General features: G+C 39.8%; 1 protein-coding gene across 1 annotated transcript in view; it reads left to right on the top strand.

The window, feature by feature from the left end:
• The window catches only part of LOC124216133 (uncharacterized), a 48,136-nt gene extending 31,459 nt beyond the window's left edge, over window positions 1-16,677 (top strand). Inside the window, exon 7 of the mRNA XM_046620303.2 lies at window positions 16,599-16,677. The gene's annotated coding sequence lies outside the window, so the exon portion shown is untranslated. The remainder of the gene's footprint in view (window positions 1-16,598) is intronic.
• The last annotated feature ends 2,877 nt before the right edge of the window (window positions 16,678-19,554 follow it).

Below are 19,554 nucleotides of genomic sequence, written 5' to 3'. Positions count from 1 at the left end.
GTAAACGAAGCAGCAGCAGGCGGCAACATCGTGGCAAGGGTCTGGTGAATAGAATCATCAACAAACTTCCGATCGAGTTGCTTGTTCCCGGTTACCAATACTGCGGTCCTGGTACGAAGTTGACGAAAAGACTCGCGAGAGGCGATTCCGGTATCAATTCTCTCGATGCAGCGTGTAAGGAACACGATATAGCGTATTCGAAAAATCGTGAGAACCTTGAGGTTAGAAACGAGGCTGATAGGGTGTTGGCTGAGAAAGCTTGGAAACAGGTTCTCGCAAAGGACGCAAATTTGGGTGAGAAGGCAGCCGCTTGGGCAGAAGCTAATACAATGAAAGCAAAATCAAAACTCGGAATGGGAATGCGAAAGTCAAAAAATGTGACCTTGAGAAAAATTGTTAATGCTACAAAATGTTCGATGGTTCCAAGCAACGATGCAAAAGTAGCTATCGAATCTGCGCTGAAGGGAGCTGAGAACGCCGTTAAAAAAGCGGGTGGTAAATGTAAAGTGCGAACACCTCGCGTCCTACCGGTACCTTCGAAAGTCGGTGGTTTTCTACCGTTTCTGATTCCTATTTTTGCCGGTCTTAGCGCTACGGGTGCGTTAGCCGGTGGTGCGGCAGGTATAGCAAAAGCTGTAAACGATGCGAGCGCGGCTAAACGAGAATTGGAGGAAAGCAAACGACACAACAAAACTACGGAAGCTATCGCGTTAGGCAAAGGGCTTCATATGAAACCGTACAAAACAGGTCTTGGTCTCCATCTTTCAAAAAACTAGATGCGATGCTACCACGTCGAGCGTTGACTGATTGGGACTTGTTGAAATATGCAAAAATCTTGAGGGTTCCGCATTTCCGCGGTGTTTTCATGCGAAACGAAATGCCCGAAAACGGTCCACGAAAAAACGAGTCAGCTATAATCAACCTTGACGATAGAGACGGTCCGGGAACACACTGGGTTGCATACAAGAAACACGACAATAATATCGATTACTTTGACAGTTTCGGCAACCTTCAACCACCCTCAGACCTCATAAAATACCTCGGCGTTGGAAGCGTCAAATACAATCATGAGAGGTACCAGGATTATGATACATTTGAATGCGGACACTTGTGTCTGAAATTTCTAAGTGGTGAGCTATATAAACATGGTGCGTGATTCGTCAAAGTCAGTCTACCACTCGCAGTCATGGATGATTCGTTAACGTTAACGATTTCGGGAACCTCTTCGATACTCGAGGCACAATATTTCCTACCGATCGAACTTGCTCGTGATAAAAGTTATGCTTTTGGCTTGGTAGAATTGTTAACCTTTAATTCGATTCCCAACGTTGATGTCGGTCACAATAAAATTTACGTAGCTGACAAAGTGATCACCATACCTACCGGCAGCTACGAGATCGAGGACATAGAGAAGTATCTTCAAAACGTGCTAAGAAATACAGATATCAGGCTCGCCATCAAACCCAACAATAATACATTACGCAGCGAAATCACATGCAGCCACACGATTAACTTTGAGCCGAATGATTTCATTGCTCAACTTTTGGGATTTACACCACGTGTATTGGAGGTTGATAAAACTCACGAATCAGACGTGCCTGTAGCTATACTCAAGGTCAACGCGTTGCGAGTCGAGTGTAGCATTACAACGGGCGCCTACGTCAATGGACACAAAGTACACACTATTCACGAGTTTTTCCCGACCGTCCCACCAGGATATAAGATCGTGGAAGTACCGTCGCACGTCATTTACCTTCCGATCACCGTCAAGTCAAGACCATAGATCACGTTCAGCTCCGGTTAGTGGATCAAGACGGAGACCTGGTTAATTTTCGTGGAGAAGTTATTACTGTGAGACTACATATCAAATCGCAATAAACGATGGGAATTGTATATAACAGACTGTCAAAGAGTAGGTATATCAGTAAGTCGACATGCCCCGATCAAGTCAGTCGTCGATCGATTCCCGAACCGCTAACAACTCGAAACGTGGAGTTCCTGATAGCTCTGGGTCTGAAACTGACACCTTTTGGAAGAGGAATTTCCGACAAATAAAAATCCGATTTTGCTTTTTTATCATCTGCTACGTACCATGGAGGAGGAAATCTTGAGCATTCAAACACCAGTCGTCTTTGACGAATCCGTTGCGCATTACGAGATTCACGCTCACAAACCTTACGCCTCGTCAACTTTCAACAACAGCGATGAAATTCGAATCACCGTTCAGCATCAGGATTTATGCATATTACCCAGCGAAAGTTCGGTACATATCCACGGACGACTCCTCAAACCTGATGGTACAGCTACTGTGAACACACAGCTCGTAAACAACGCCATCTGTCATCTGTTTGAAGAAATTCGCTACGAAATTAACGCAGTTGAGGTTGATAGAAGCAAGAACGTTGGCTTGACAAGTCTCATGAAGGGTTACGCTTCCCTGCACCCTGGTCAGACTTGGCTGATGGAGAACGCTGGATGGCTCGATGTAGAAGAGAAGAAAAAATCAACCGATGCCGATGGTAACTTCGACGTACTGATACCGCTCAGCATGATATTGGGTTTCGCGGAAGACTACCGCAAGATCATTGTCAACGCTAAACATGAGTTAATTTTGACGAGATCAAAAACTGACGTCAACGCAATCATGCAGACTCAGGAGGAGGAATTCAAAATCACGATCAATGCAGTGGAATGGCTAATACCGTATTTGAAACTCGCGGATCAGAAAAAAGTTGACCTACTAAATTTCATTCAGAGAGATCCGCCTATTTCGATGAGCTTCCGCAGTTGGGAATTGTACGAATATCCCTTACTTCCCACAACATCGAAACACGTTTGGACTGTGAAAACTTCCACTCAGCTTGAAAAACCTCGGTACGTTATTTTGAGTTCCCAAACAAGTAGAAAGAACAAGACCAGCAAGAACGCAAGTCATTTCGATCATTGCAATATCACAGACGTCAAGCTATTTTTAAACTCTCAATCTCATCCGTACGGTAACCTGAACCTCAACATGAGTCGTAATCTCCACGCGCTCCTGTACGAGATGTACGCAAACTTCCAAGCTACCTACTACGACAAGAACCCCGAGCCGTTGCTGACAAAGAGTGAATTCCTTCGAGACGTCCCCTCATTCGTTTTCGACTGTTCGAAACAAAACGAATCTTTGAAGTACGGACCTGTCGACATCCGTCTTGAATTTGAAGCTCAAGCCAACTTTCCCGCTGAAACATCGGCGTACTGCTTGATCGTTCACGATCGTATTGTCGAATACAACCCGCTCAGTGGTGGGGTGAAAAAGTTGGTATAAAAGCTGACCCGTTCCCACCATCTCGCACAGTTCAAAGATGGAGCTCATCGTTGACATACAAGGCTTTCGTAGACCTTTCAACAACACCTTCACATTAAAAGAATTGGCTATAATTTCAATCTACTCGGAAGCATCTCCATCAGTGTTTTTCTTCAAGCCACCTTACAAATGGAATTTACTGGACGTCATATACAAAAGCCAAAATTCTTGGTTAGAACGCGATTTTCACGGCTTACGTTGGAGCTGTGGAACCATACCTTTTGAGGAAGTTGAGCGGACCATTCAAGACAGGCTGTGCAAAGCTCAAACCGTGTACGTGAAAGGAGAAGAAAAACGAGATTGGTTGCTCAAAATCGTTCCGAAAGTTAAAATCATCGATATTTTGGACTTTGACTGCCCGTCGCTTGAAACCCTGCAAAAAACTTCAGCTGTGTCTCTTAGATGCGACCTTCACACAATACCCAACGCAATCTGTGCAGCACGAAACGTTTGCATACTTCAGAATTGGCTACAAAATCATCGTACTGTCCGGATGGCGAGGCTGTACGATTTGTGTTACTGCGCAGAAGCGTCTACAAGAACGGTCCCGCATTCCTGGCGAATATATCACTCTGGTCATGATACTGTTGAATAGAATTATTGTACTATTTTTGTGAAGTAATTGTCAACCGTACTCTAAGAATTGTACTCAATAAAACTGTTTTCTTTAAGGAATATTCATGAAATAATTTTCTACCTTCACCTTAGCTCTTAAGAGAGAATTTTTTTCAATACGAAGCTTATGTAAGATTCGACCTTGCTCTCCATCCTTGACCGAGCTGTACTCAAATCGAGTTATGTTTTGCATTCCTAGAGCGATAGTAACCCAACACCGCAGATCCTTGGCTCTGTACCGCAGCTATCGGCCGACCTTGCACTCCGGTCTGAACCCGTCCAAATACTCATCGTAGAGTTCACATTACATGACGCAGCTCGAAACCCTCCATCGTTGCTTAGTGGTGTTCGAAGTAGCATTTTCTTAGGTTTTGAGACCTAATTCTAGATACAATTACAAGGTATAAAACGTACGTAGGATTAAAGGTATACAAGATGGATAAATGAAAAAATATTCATAATTTCAATCTTTTTTTCTGTTTATTGAACGTAAGACTTACACAGAACATTGGATATTTGAATGCGATACTCAGATTATACGTATACAAATTCAAGTTGACCGTACGGTCCGCCAAGATAGCGTAGATGCAACCGTATCTCCTTACTGGCTGTCGTCACCTTCCGGAACAAATCTTCATTTTCGTGGAGGGCCTTGGTCAGTCGGTTGGGCAGAAGAATCGTGAAAGCGTCATCCAAGTCCAGAACAATTTTGTCTCCAAATTTCGTTTTAACCCGACGAACGCCACTGACCCGGTATTCGAAGTAGACTTCGAGGTCCGAGAGCTTTTTCAACGGCAGAAATGTCTCCAGGCGAGCGACTTCGTCCAATTTTGAAAAGTCCATGATCGTTACGGTCCAGTTGTAGGTGCTCGAAATCTCTTGTGAGTTGATTGAGGTCGGATCTGATTTTCAGCAGATGTTTTACTTCTCCAATATTCTTGAGGAGCAGTTCTAGTCGTTTCTTCAATTCACGTTGTTCCAGAGCACTTCTCATTTGCAAGAAGAACAGCTTCAGACTGGCGATGAAGTTTTCACTTTTCGCTTATATAACGTTCTCCCACCACATAATTTGATGGAGGGTAAGGAATGTCACGGGTCTGATATCAAAGTTTGTGTATGCGCGCGCACCTTTTGGCATTCCAAGAGCGATAGTAACCCGACACCGCAGATCCATGGCTTTGAATGTACCGCGACTATCGGTCGACCTTGGATATCAAACCGACATCCGAGTAAGTGAAAAACAATTCTCGGAACCATTAATTTTGGAATGTCACGTGGTTGATAACGTGGGAAAGGAATGTGAGGTGGTTGATGTTACACATCAGCAGTCCTACCGTGGAAAAGGAATTCGGAGTGGTTCATGTTACACATCAGCAGTCCTATCGTGGGAGAAGAATGCGGGACGGTAAGAAAGTTCTCGCGCCCGCTGCGCCCTCTACCGTTGGCAGGCGAGCACTACAGACCTTCGGTCGGTAAGATTGTCGGTAAAACAGCACGATTTTGACCCTCGATCGATACAACTGTCGGTAAGGTTGCACGGGGTCGGTAAGATTGTCGGTAAAACAGCACGATTTTGACCCTCGATCGATACAACTGTCGGTAAGGTTGCACGGTTTTGACCTCAAGCCGGTACGGCAGACTGTGACGTCATCGCGGAAAAGGGTTTGCGTCTGGGGTGCGCGGAGCGGAAAAGGGTTTGAGTCTGGGGAGAATGTCGGTAAGTGTCGGTAACAGGAATCTGCGTGTAGAACCGGCCTTACTGTACTACTCACCGTAGACGCGGTACCGATTGTATAGATTGGTTCATGCAACAGCTCAAAGACTTGGCAATTCTTGAATACTACTACTTGTAGAGTCACGCATGGAAATATAATTCCGATAGAGGGGCTTACCTAAGTGCAACGTGATCGTCATATGTGTGCAAAATATTGTTATATTTGTAAAAAGCCGTTTACCCCAGGGAATAAGAAGTGTCACGGTCAGTGTCACTTCCCAGGCAAAGAACGAGGTTCTGTTCATAAAGGGTGAAATTTGAATTCCAAAAAGTAGCCAATAATTCCAATAATGTTTCACAATTCGACCGATTACGATTCAAACTTTTGATTAAATTTCTCGCTTTAACTTTCCCGGGTGAAGTTGCACTGCTGCCCGTAAATAAGGAGCAATAAATATCCTTCACGAAGCGAGTCGATGGAACGACGATGAGCTTGAGATTTATTGATTAGTTTCGATTTATGGCTAGTAGTATCGATAAACTATCATCGTATTCAGATGATGGTGACAAACATATAACATGTAAATTTTACGATAATCTCGCACACTTTATTTTAATGACCCGCAAAGGTGTTCTTCCCTACGAATACGTCGATTGTTGGGAGAAACTTGACAAAACGCAATTGCCTGCAGAGAAACATTTTCAGTCACACTCCACCAACTCAAACATTACAGACGCCGATTATGAGCACGCTCAAAGTGTTCGGGGAAATTCAATTTTGAGTTATTGGGGGTGTATTCTGATTTATATTTGAAGATTGGTGTTTTTTACTTTCAGATATTTTTCAAAATTTTGGGGCTAGCTGTTACAAAACATATGATTTAGATCCACTGCACTACTTTACTGAACCGGGGCAAATTTTGACGCGATGGTTAAGCATACTTAAGTAAATATTCTAATTTCAAACGATATTGAAATGTTATTATTTATTGAAAATTTGCCTCTTTTTCTAGAGCTTTTTACACCTCTAGGTGGTAAAAACGCTGAACCCACCACCATTCTTTATCCCAAAACGAAATATATGTTACATTACAGAAATTTGAAGCAATGCTTGGGTTTAGGTTCGAAATTAATAAGAGTGTATAGAATTTCAAAGTTTGCACAATCTCAACCGTCACAAACGTGCCAAATTATTCACAAAATAGGAGGGGAGAGGTGATGCGAGAACGCTTATTGCTACGGCAAACTTTCACGGATATGGTTATTGTAGAAATGAATTGTGTCAGAGTTTGCTTTAATAGGCTGATATACACTAGCGCAGCAATTCTAGACTCATCGAAAATTTTCGTGTAAGTTTTTCATTACGATTACATAAAGCCTAATTTTCTCGACACAAAGGCCAAATTAATTCCAATCCAACGCTATATATATATACACTGACTCAGTTAACCGCTTTCATACCCATTCATTATAGCAATGAATTCACACTGCGATCGCACAGTAAAAAGATTATTTGTGTCAATACATTGTATTGCAATCGCCAAATGTCTGCTTCATAGTTCACAGATTATCAGCAAACGCAGTTGAACCGCATCTGACCTCCATAAATGCAGCGATTTTGTCGCAAGCATCCTAAGCACTAGCACAAAGACCATGAATATCAAAGCAAATCAGAATTCCTACCAAAAAAATCCTGAGCAGTACAAGATTTGAACATACCCGCACCACTCCAACATACCTGGCACGTTTGAACCGTGACGTGGGTTTTTATTGTCCTTCGGCCACTTGGAGAAATGACCGAGAAATTACCGCGTACACAATAATTTGGCAGCCCGCGATGTATGCTGGAAAAATTATTAGATCTTACAAAAGATATTGCAAGATTCTGTTGGGCGCCTGGCATGATTAACACGCTTCGAAATCGTTAATTCGATAGACCTCGGGAATCAACTCGGTAGCTCAGTACCGTGGAGAGGGGAGAGGTGATTTTTGGAGAGAGAGAGAGAGACACTCGACAACAACATGCTATTTAACAAAAATAAAATGAAATAATATATTTTACGACAACGATGATACAAAAACAAAAAAAAACAAATAATTCCAAATTCACTCCTCGCGAGCTCGAAATGAACAAAATAAAATTATAAACAGAATTGAGAAAAACCAACTATATAAGAAACCTTAAGCCTACTTGCGCTTGTCGCATTCTCAATAATAAGCAATAGGACAAAAAAAAACTAAAAACAAAATCCTATTCGACGCGCTAACCGCGATCCTTCTCAATTCCACTACAGTGCTAATCGCAACTCTAATTATTAGCTGTCATTACACTCTTCTTAATGTTAATCTGATGACGCTTATCGCGACGCATCCGAACTCGATCCGTATTCGCGATTACCCAAAGTTAACAAATCGCTCCGCTAAACCGAGCGCTTACCGCTTCGCAACCACAACAAAAAGCCTCCTACTCCTGTCTCCGCCATGATGCACTCCAAATAATTTTCTTTTCCTTTACAAAACTCAAACGCAACTATCACGAGCTATCGCCAGGACTCAAGTCAAGAGCTTCGCTGATCAGACCTGAAATTCGCAAATGCTTCGAACATAGGCTCTATCAGTCGCGAAAAATTCTCCCGATCCAATTGATTTTCGTCTCACGAAATTCTTATAGCCTAACTCATCGCTATCGTTGACTTCCGCTGTCGCGGAGCGCTGGTTGGCTGTCTGGTTCTCCGGTGTTCCATCTTTCGGCAGTGGCGTGGTAACGACTTCGCGAGGTTCCATAACGTCAGATTAGGGAGAGGAGGCTACGGTTCGCCGGCCAACAACGGGAGTCTCGTTTGCCTTGGTTTCCCTCGCAGCAGAGCTCTACGTTGGCGCTCTCTCCGTAGATTCGTGTGAGGCCCTCCTCTCGTCGCGATCCTCTGCCACTGTGGTCCTATAACGCTGTTGAATCTGCCGCCGATCCCGTGTACGGTATCGCATTTTCTCTAAACAAAAAAAATAAACAATAATCCTGAGAAGTCTTATTCACTAGCCCGTAAAGTATCCTCTCTCAGAGCATCACATGCGTGACTCTCGTCTTGGCGCTCCGTTTCGAAATTACTAGCGATCCTATCGCGAAATCCCTAATTTTAGGTTCCGCCTAGGGTTCGGGGAGCCGTTTGGAACGCGCACAAAAAATGCCACGTTACAGAACATATAAGTATAAGCTGCATCGCCGAAACCACCTTATATTCAGAAAATCAGTTTAACGATCGAATGTATTGCTACAATTTAAACCTCTATCAGTAGTACAGTTGTGATCTGTTTCGGGGTGAGCATAGATTTTTCCACACGTCTCTCCTTCTAAATGCTTGCCGAGCTTGCTATAAGAAGATCATTTGCGGCAATACGATTAGATCACGATCCATAGGATACTTACATTTCCGATCAGCGTGCAGCAGCATATTAGGATTATATTTCTTCTCATTATTGACACAAGTGTTACAATTCACTACTTACAAGAGTCGCTAGATTGCCTACCTTGTATAGAATTACGGACTCCAGAAGTTTTAAAATTTCAAGCCATCGAATGGTTGCGGACATAATTGTTTTGCCAAAGTCGTTCTACTGTTGCTAAATATCTCCTGGAAAGAGCAGTGAACGAAAATTACGATATTATTAGTAATTCACATCGGGAAGAATAGCTGTGAGTATTCAATTAAGTTTCGAATATTGCAGTGTTTTAATATTTCGTTGTAATTATCAGACACTGTTTAATAAACATGTAATTTCAGAAGATTCATTGTGGATAGTCATCAGCTTAAAACTTTTGTAAGTTATAAACAACAATGGCAAACTAATATAATGGGATTCATGTAACATTTGCCGAATTAGACATCGCGTAACAGCAGCTAACCACGGACTTTTACAAAGAACGTGCTTTGTATTGGAATGGAACTAGTTTGAACGTTCTAAAAACCTTGAAAAACTTGTACAAAGATCGAAAAACTAATTTCAGTGATAAGCGGAAGATACAGACCCTTATTCTGAAATTAACATCTCAACTGTGATGTATCACGAGGTAGAGGATTGTAAATCAATACACAAGCAACTATACAATGTAAACAGACATACGTTTAATCAACTCGTACTCGATTACAGTCAAGGCCAGGTAACCATCTTACTTGTAGGCCGGCGAGTACAGTACTGACTGCTTGCTCGCAACCGCTTACGTAAATAGCTGGACGCTGATACTCTTACTCATCACGCATACTTCTCGTATCCAGATATATTCTTAACTCTTAGTTGTACACGCACACTTATCGTATTTAGATATTACGTCAACAAGCTGTGTTAAATCCTCAAATTTTAATTCGAGATAGTTCGCATCAGACTCGTCCTTCGCCTTCAAGGGATTATTTAGAATCGGCATTCAAAAATCGTTTAATCAGCGAAGTGATTACGAACTTTAAAATCAATGATTTGAAACACGTTCTTGAATCTGTATCTACCGTAGTGTTGGACAAACTAGGTGAATTACTTCATCGATATTTACATTTCGAAGTCAACACCACGCTATCGGCAATTTCCATGTATGAGAAAGCTGATACTAAATTCTTTGATATTCAGAATGCAACGTCACAAAGCACGTCAAATCTTGTCGAGTTGGGCATTAATCAGTATAGATAATATATTAGTTAACCTTAACAAGTACCAACCGTGAGTAGGTTCGTCGTCGATAGATTTGCTGGCTAATGCTAGAAGTAAAAAGGCAATTGTTAATGTTCGTACTTTTGCTTACGCCTGTTTTGCCTGGGTTCGCGTTTCCGCGCGACATCCAGCGGCAAATCACAGCGATAGAGTTTCTTCCTATCCACACTGCAATCAAGTATTTAATTTCATGGGTAGATAATATTCGGTAACAAGAAGAATGATATTCTGAAAATTGAGAAACTCAATTGCTTGAAAAAACACGGTAAGCAGCATCGAGTCTTACCATTATACATTAGCCGGCGTGAAAATTTACTGAAAGGACCTATTAATTTGCTCATGCTGCATGAATCTGCTAAAAATCTTATCGACGATTAGGACGATTCAGATGATTCCACAAGGAATTTTTCGAGCGCCAAAACTCACTACTGTTGGATTGAAAATTTATCTTGACTACTAAAGCGTCAAGTTACTTTACATATATGTACAATCTATATTTGTAACAGATATGTACATTTTTTTTTTTATACCGAAGTTGAATTGCTTACTCATAGGCTCGATTGTACACCGGACAAAGCTTGTGAACTAATACCTGACCAGTGTAACAAGTGGCTTCGATTCGAAAATCACCCAAACAAAATAGGGTACCATTTATAGTTCACGTGAATTTCGAATGTTTGTTGGAGAATTCCCCATAATCGTCTCAACTATCACAATCGCTCACTAAGCTTTATCAGAAACATGTAGCTTACAGTGTAGGTTATTATTTGAAACGTAGCTGAGATGAGTCGCTACCATACTACACTTTCTACCACTGTATTGATTATCAAAAATGGCTAGCTAGTGAAATACAGGCAATAGCTATCAAAGTATAAGTGTACTTTAATGACGCAAAACCGATGCATCGATTGATAAATCAGCAACACACTGAGATTGAAAGCGTGCTAGTCTGTTACATTTATGAGAAGTATTTCATGGAATTAAACGATCGTGTAAGATATGACTGCCATCTTACATACAAATTGTAAGTTGAATTATAAAATCAAATACAACGTACCCGTTCTATTCCGCGACCTGATTGGGTACGATGCACTCGTCATAGTAACCGAAATGGCTAATATAGAAGAGTGTACTTCCAAGGTTCTACTCATTACTGAAGAAAAGTACATTTTATTTCCTTAAAGATTTCATAACCTCGGGGTTAAACTACAATTCACTGACTCTTACAGACATATGAGTTCAAGTCTAGCTGAACCAAGTCCTTAGTTACAATACCAAAATTTATTCAATTTGAAATGCCAATTTCCAAACGTTACGGATTTACAATTGAATCTGTTGACTCGAAAAGAAGTATTTCCTTAAGATTACGTGACTGAAATCGATAAACTGGTCGATACCTCATTACCATCGAAAGAATCCTTTTATAATATATTGAATGATCAGTATATAACTAACAAAAACTATACTACGCACAGAACCTTTGGGGAAGTTATAATATCAAAACTTTGGCTGAGTAGATCAATTTGTATCTGAAAGTTGACGTTATGCTCCTTGCCTACGTTTTTAAAAATTTCTTGAACATCAGTTCTAATATACCGGGAGTTGTTGTAAAGCGCATGTCTTTCGCATAAAAATAGCCATCATAAAATTGAATTGGTGAATCGCCAATCATGTACTCATCATCCAAAAATCTAATCCCGTAAACTGAATCCATTGTATCAAGCATTAAATCCATTATGTCATTCTTGGGTAAGGTACCGTTTGCCTCAAATGTTTGTTCCATATTTTCCGAAGTGTTAGGCTCCTTCATCATTTCAACCAGTGCTGATCGGGGGGATTCAGGTTGATTTTGAGATTCTGTTGCAAGTGATGTATGAACAGTTTCCGGTAAAACACGGATAGGTTTATCATGGATTGCATTTGTATCACTTTCATAATCATTGTCACTGCTTGAGCTGCAAGGTTGCATATCGCGTAGATTACGTGTAGATTTCCCCAGAGTACTTCTACGATTGTGAATTTTGCGGATCAATGATGGACTCAGTTTTTTTCGTACGCTATATGAAGAATTTTGGAAATTTGGAGTACCTATGCCATAATCCCAACCCATACTTAGCCCTGGAGTGACCAAATCATCGTTCTTAGCATGTATTTTTGGATGTTTAGCATCCGCTTTAAGTGTGCCTTCGCAATCACATTCAGAGGCCCAACAATCGATTTTAAAGTTCTTTCTAGTTCTGTATCCATCGCACAATCTGTTTTCAGAGCTTGATATTTCTTGCGGGCTACATCGCTTGCTTCAACTATATTGCATCTAAAATCCCTCTGAGATTTTCGGGTTTTCACCATTTTGGAGATGTTAAAATTACGGATTCAGGTAGAATACTGTTACTCCAAGCAGGATACATAATGTTTTATAATGGGCTGAATTCATCGAAACCTTTACGATATCGACCATGGTTCATGGGACTGTTTTTATCTTGGTAAGAAAATCATACTTAAAACATCAACAGACTAAGCACATTTACTTTAATTTTGGATACATCATATCAGTATTCACTTGATCATCGGATATATGCCTCAAGTTTTTACTGTCTCGTTTCAAGAGAATTATCAAATTTTCATTGTCGTGAATCAAATATTTTGGAATTCTCGTATATATTTGACATACATAGAACCAATCAACAAATTTATAATGCCCGATCTAGAAACATTGACGAACAGCAACCGGCTTATCACATGTCATGTCATCGAAAACAAATGTTGAATTTAGCTGGCTTGTTCAACAGGAACTGCATCACAATTATTTGAGCACGTGAAACAAGACACACCCGGAACACGATTTAACACTTGACGCAAATATTCATACTTCGTCTGCGGCAAAGACTTCAAATACGAAAATGTAATCCTGTAGGGATAGTTGAAAGACTAATAACCTTGTAAGTCTTGCCAGTATGAAAAGGTCCACAAATTATACATCCGACCGACGGTGGCAATAATTTACCATATGATTAAATTTCCAAACGTGTTTCACGTTGTGGTCTACATTTTTTATTGGTGATTGGTGAAGTGACAGACTGTTGTATAAATTTGATTTTTTCACAATTGCATGATCATCATGATGGTTTAACTGAATGGGTACTGTCATAAAATCAGTTGTATCTTTCTCATGTATCAGTATATAGAGTAACCTGTGCATAGACACGAGCAAAAGGACGAGGTCTGTTAAATATAGCGATCAATAATTTACCGATAGAATTAAATCTATCGGGGTATCAGTTTTGCGGTTCCGGAACATGTTTGCAGCAACATTTTGCTGACGGTCAAACTGATGTAAATTTATTAGATGCAGCATGCAAAGAGCATGATGTCATCTATTCCCAGAGTAGAGATCTAAATTTTCGAAACGAAGCTGATGAAAGGTTGGCTTGGCAGGTCTTGAAACGCGGTCGTGACAAGGACGCAGAGTGGACAGAGCATGTCACAGGTTGTACTATTGACAAAACAATGCCCGCTACAGAAAAACTCGGTATAAGCCTTCGAGGACCTTCGGTACGAGCCGCTAATCAGTCAGCTTGCAAGACCCTGAAAAAGTTATTGCTGGGTTATCGGCCGTTAGGTCGTTAACTAGTGGGGCGCCCGAAATTGCTAAAGCGATCAACGACGCTCACTTTCCGCCCTAGATACACAATGTACTAATTGCTCGACATGAGAAGAATGAATTCTCCATTTTGCGTTAAAAAATTCGAAAGATTTTCATTCCTTGCTGAAATACACACTTCTGAAAAAGTCACCGGGAGGATGAAAAAAATTAATATTAACGAATGTTCAACGTAATTTTCATCTTAAATTGTGATTCGAAGTTTAATTTTCGAATTTTAAGAATTCGTTTACATTCTATTTGTATATCATAGAACGTTTTTTTATAATATTATGAGTCAATATACACGCTTTGAGTTTGAAATTCTGTTTTATAGAAATTATGAAAAAAGTTCAATATCAAAAAGGTCTGCTGTAAATGATGTCGAGAACTCAACTACAATTGCTGAGCGCCAAGTAAATGATATGAATACTTCCTCTGGTGGGTGATAAAAATTCACGATCAACCATCAGGCAGATGAAACGAACATGTCTGAGATTTTTCGAGACGGCGCAGCGTTACTGCTGACTTTTGAGATATTGGCAAATTACCTAGAGGATCACATTTTCAGTCGTGAGAGAGAATTGATTACTGATATGTGGAAGTTGAAGCTACTGTAACAGTTTGAATACGCCCACCTAACTCAGATAACGTGACTTAGTGAGTAGGTAAGCCCATACGAGAAGCCTTGACGTAGGCGGTTGCTGTAACGATTTCTGATTTTATAATTGCTCATCCCCATTTCTTGGACGACGACTGAACAATCGACATGTATAGAGCGGGCTCTTCAATAGGAAAAAAAAATCAAAAAGTTTATTAAATATATGTTTGCTCGTAAGTCTTTAAATTCGTAATAAAAAATTAAATAATATCAAATTTACGAACCCACATTAAGGAGATATCACGAGGGTTTAACTGAGAGCTGTATTGGAAGTGCAGCGGCGGTTACGAAATATTTAAAGAAGAAATGGAGACCGGAGTGAGGCAAAGAATCCTAAAAGGGTTGTTTATGATAAGTTTTATAATTTGACGTGTTATTTATGTAATTTTATCGTTATACAGTTTATTCATCCGTTTTATAGTTACAGATGTTTTTTCATAGTTATACATTTTCTTTTACACCGTTTTTATAGTTATACGTTTCTTCTATCCAGTTTTTTTATAGTTATACATCTTATTGATGCATCAAATATACCATTTTACAGTCCGGTAATTTTACGGAATGAAAGGTCTCGTTTTAATCTATGTTTTGTCTACAAAGAAAAATTAGGTAACGGAAAATTTGTTGTCATTCCCGAAAGTATCCTATATTTCATGTCAATATTTATTTGAATAAATAGAAGCAAGAAAATTCCGTTACACTACATACCCTGGTCTTGAACTTCAGTGAAACTTCACAATTGAGAGCAGCCTTTCTACCCTACTATCTCATACTTCATCTGACGCGCGCGTTTTGACGCCGATATTACAAGAAACACTTCATACTATATGAATAAAATCTAGGATACGTGCTCACATGCCATATTCAAACTGCAAATCGCAATTTACTATAGAAATTATGTTGAACATTTATCAAGTTTATTATTTTCATCCTCCCAGCGATTATTTCAATCCTCGTTTCTCAAGGGCGTGTATCTTATTGTTAGCAAAAAAAATTTTTCAGATTGTCAAACGTGAAACGAAAGTATATAATATAGGTATAATAGCCCTGATTGTTCGAAGTATCTTGACCAAGCGTAGATTTAGGTATTGTTTAAACTGTCTGACTACGACTTGATTGCATACTCCCAATAAATTAGTTATTTCCTTGGATTTCGGCTTTGGTTTCATCTGCTTATGAAGCAAACATACAAACTACAAATTATGTGCATATAATGTGTGTCACACTAATGTGCCGGAAAAAAAATCTTTGTTTTCCATCGGCCACTTTATGAAACCATAGTTAATAATATAACATTTTAATCTCCTGAAGGGAAAACGCCATCCAATTTTTTTTAGAGGTTGCGCATCAACATTTTGTATTTGCTATTTTAATAACATGCAAGAAATCCAATTCTAACGGTTGGCTAAAGATAATCATTTCTCTATATAATGGACGGAACTGTATATCGTAGCGTTTGACAACTCATTTAGTTTCATTCAAATGGATCCGGCGACGTAGAAAATTTCAAGTCGTACGAATTTAGAAATATTCAACATTGTATGAACACAGTTTTTCACTTTTCGAAAAATGAATACCTCGACCAAACCATAGTGAAATATTGAATGATACTCCTAAAATACGTGGAAGGCAGTTACATGCATACATACAAGTCACATCTTGTTACATTTTGCGAACCCCTTCCCTATGCCTTTGCAAGTGACGTAACTAAAGGATGGCCTTCAACCGCGAATTATATATCGTTTTAACGAAATTCTTCTTCAATCTTGTCGAGAGATATGAATTGACTTATTTCTTCTCTTGTGGCAGCCATTATTCACCAACAAGCCGGCAAAGAAAAATTCTTAAACTGTCATTTCCTTGTTTTTCTTTTGATATAATGCATGTACTGTTACTCTGATTTTGATTTCTCCGAAATGTGCAGATCTCGCCTCGCTAGCCGTTGGTCTAGGGTTCGACCGCATCCGGAATTTACACAACTCTGACATTTATCTCACAGCGCGGCCCTTAATCTCAGCGTGAGTAAGAGCTTGCACTTTTTCCACATAATTTGTACTAGTTTTTACCGCGTTATTATAACATATACACTAGACTGTTTCAAAATAAATGATTATTTTTTTTTTTTTGCTTTACACAATCTTAAACCATACTTGGGCATCGAAAAATAATCCTCGCGAAAAAAGGGGCCGGTCCCTAAAGATTTAGAGGTGTCTCATCGGACTTTTGTCTTTTTTATTTCGTTAATACGTAAATAATTAATTTGCACGGATGAAACAAACGTTTTTCTAGTCCTAAAATGATGAATATATTCCAAACTTATGTATAAATACTAAATATAGTGGAAAAGACGATCTTGATGATCGCAGCAACAATTATCAGTCAATATATCCGTCAATAAATGCAAAAAAACAAAAAAAAAAAAAAAATACGAAAATCCCCGTGAAAATAAATTTCCTGAATGATTTTCATTTAAAACATAATTCTATTATAACCACCCGCATTTTTCGCAACCGATACATCAGGGATTTTTTTCACCGACGAAGTGGATGGTTAGTACGGCTGAACGTCAATGGCGCTCTCATCGACGTGGCGATTTGATTTTTCATCATCTCGTCCTGCAAAAACTCGATATATTGGTGACAAAAATGGCGAACAATACAAAAAACATATATTTAATCGGTTTACCCTCGGCACAAATTAATACGCGCAAGTTCCCGACAACTCGGCAAGTTTTGCAATTGTTTTTTTATCATCATTACCAAGGTAAATCGACATTTCGGAAAAGTGCAATCCTCACTATTGGAGAAGTGCAATTGTTTTGGACTGAAGCAAAGATTCCAACCTGCCGAGAACAGTACGCTACTTTCAAATTAAAAAAACTCCGCAACGTGTGGAATCGGCTCCAAAAAAATCGCTGGCGACAAAATTCAAAAACGCAGCAAAAAAAAGAATTCTCGTTCAAACAAAAATTGGATTCCGTATTTCACATAGAAAGCAATAATGTGATGAAGACATTAAGCAACGAACAACGATTGCTCTTTGCCACAGAGCGAATTTCGCGCTGTCAGAGCACTCGTTCGCACAGTTTATTGGCTACAACTGAGAATGATTCAGTGAAATCTAAAGAGAAAAAACGGGACGAAAATATATCTGATCAGGATGATGATAATTCCAAAGATTTTGATCCTTCTAGAGATCGAGAAGCTACGAGAGAATCCCAAGATGACATCACCGATAACGAGACTCGGAGTAATTTTTACTCATAATAGTATTTTTTGCAAAGAAACGAAAAATTGATCAATATTTGGCTTTTATAGACTGTGGATTTTTTTCAATTTTATTTTCTATGTATTTCTATAAAAATCATAGATCATTCGTAAATATGAAGCTAAAAAATACAAAGTATAATAGAAATAAAATATAAAGCGATGAAAATTATAAAATAAGGGGGCCACTGAACCGCCGTTGTGTCAAGACGCTTTTTCTGTGTGCTCTCTAAGTTTTATCATATAACTATAGTGATTCGCTTTTCTACCTCAAGTGTTTGATCTCTCTTAACGCGCAAAATAAAACTCTATCATTCTAAATCAGTGAATTTGGTGAGATCTGCGGGTTTTCTTTCTTGTCAGCCTGTTTTTGGCCCGACTAGGAGCATCTAGGTTAGGAGCTGGATGTTTCTCGGCTAATACTGCCCACGCGACTTATGAATACCAACGCCATCTCTGTTCTCGCCACGGGTAGCTCTCCATCGCTTTTAAGCACACCTATAGCCGTCGGTAACTCTCAAGTAAAAACCCTGTAATTGCCACTCCAAAGCCAGGCAGACCGTCTAACCAGCAACTACTGGTTGCGGCCAGCCAATCTTGTACTCCTATTACGAACTACACAGTTGATACGAAGAAAAAAAGAACTTTGGACGATTCCCGGCAGTCAGAAGTCTCTGCTCTGGACTTCAGAACACCTAAAAAACTCAACAAGGAGTCAAGTCCCGTCAAGCCCAACTTTTTCGATCAACCCGCAGACATGGAACGAATTCTCAATGAAATTGCTGCGCTTAGAACCAGCCAAGAAGAAAAACACAAGGAACTAACGGACAAACTTCAAGAGAACTTTTTGAAAGACCAGGCCTCCTTCACTGAGATAAAAGCCAGCCTCAAGGTGCTAGAAGAGGAACGTGAAGCAACCAAGACTGATCTGACTAACCGTATTGGTGAACTTGAAAAAAATGCTGTTACGATGGATCAACTGAGTAACATTCTGGCGGACCCGTCTTCCTCTAATCTCAACTTCACTGCACGTGTTAATAATCCTAGCAATGATCAGATCTCTTATCTCACTAATAAGCTAGATTCTATCGAAAAAGAAAGTAAAAAGACAAACATCTCCATTACAGGGTACTCTTTTACCTCCAGCGACCACGTATCCGAGATTAAAAATTTCCTCAGTACGAAATTCGGAATATCGTGCCTTAACATTTCGCTAAAAGAATTCACGAAACGGATTATTGTGAATCTCTTTGATCTTGATCAGAAAGCGCATATTCTCAAGAACAAAAAAATATTCTAGCAGGCACAAAAATCTACATCAACCCGGACCGTACTGCGAAAGAGAGGACAATAGATTGGCATGTAAGAACAAAGATTGAGCAACTAGTGAGTGAAGGCACAAAGGTCAGCAGAAAAGGAAACAAGATCGCAACGGAGGACTTGGTTTATTCGTGGGATGAGGCAAAAAACGCTCTTGTTCCTCAGCCAAAAACCGTGAGCTCCTTTATTCCAGAATTGAATACTGTCCCAAAATTTTTTTAGCAAAACTAGATAACAGCTCGCCAGAATTGACTGAAATAACATTCTGGAATCTCCACGGCTTCTCAAACCTCC

This window comes from Neodiprion pinetum, chromosome 4 (assembly GCF_021155775.2).
Source record: "Neodiprion pinetum isolate iyNeoPine1 chromosome 4, iyNeoPine1.2, whole genome shotgun sequence".
NCBI lineage: Eukaryota > Metazoa > Arthropoda > Insecta > Hymenoptera > Diprionidae > Neodiprion > Neodiprion pinetum.
The sequence above is the reverse complement of the archived record's forward strand: the minus strand, read 5'-3'. Positions and strand labels throughout refer to the sequence as shown.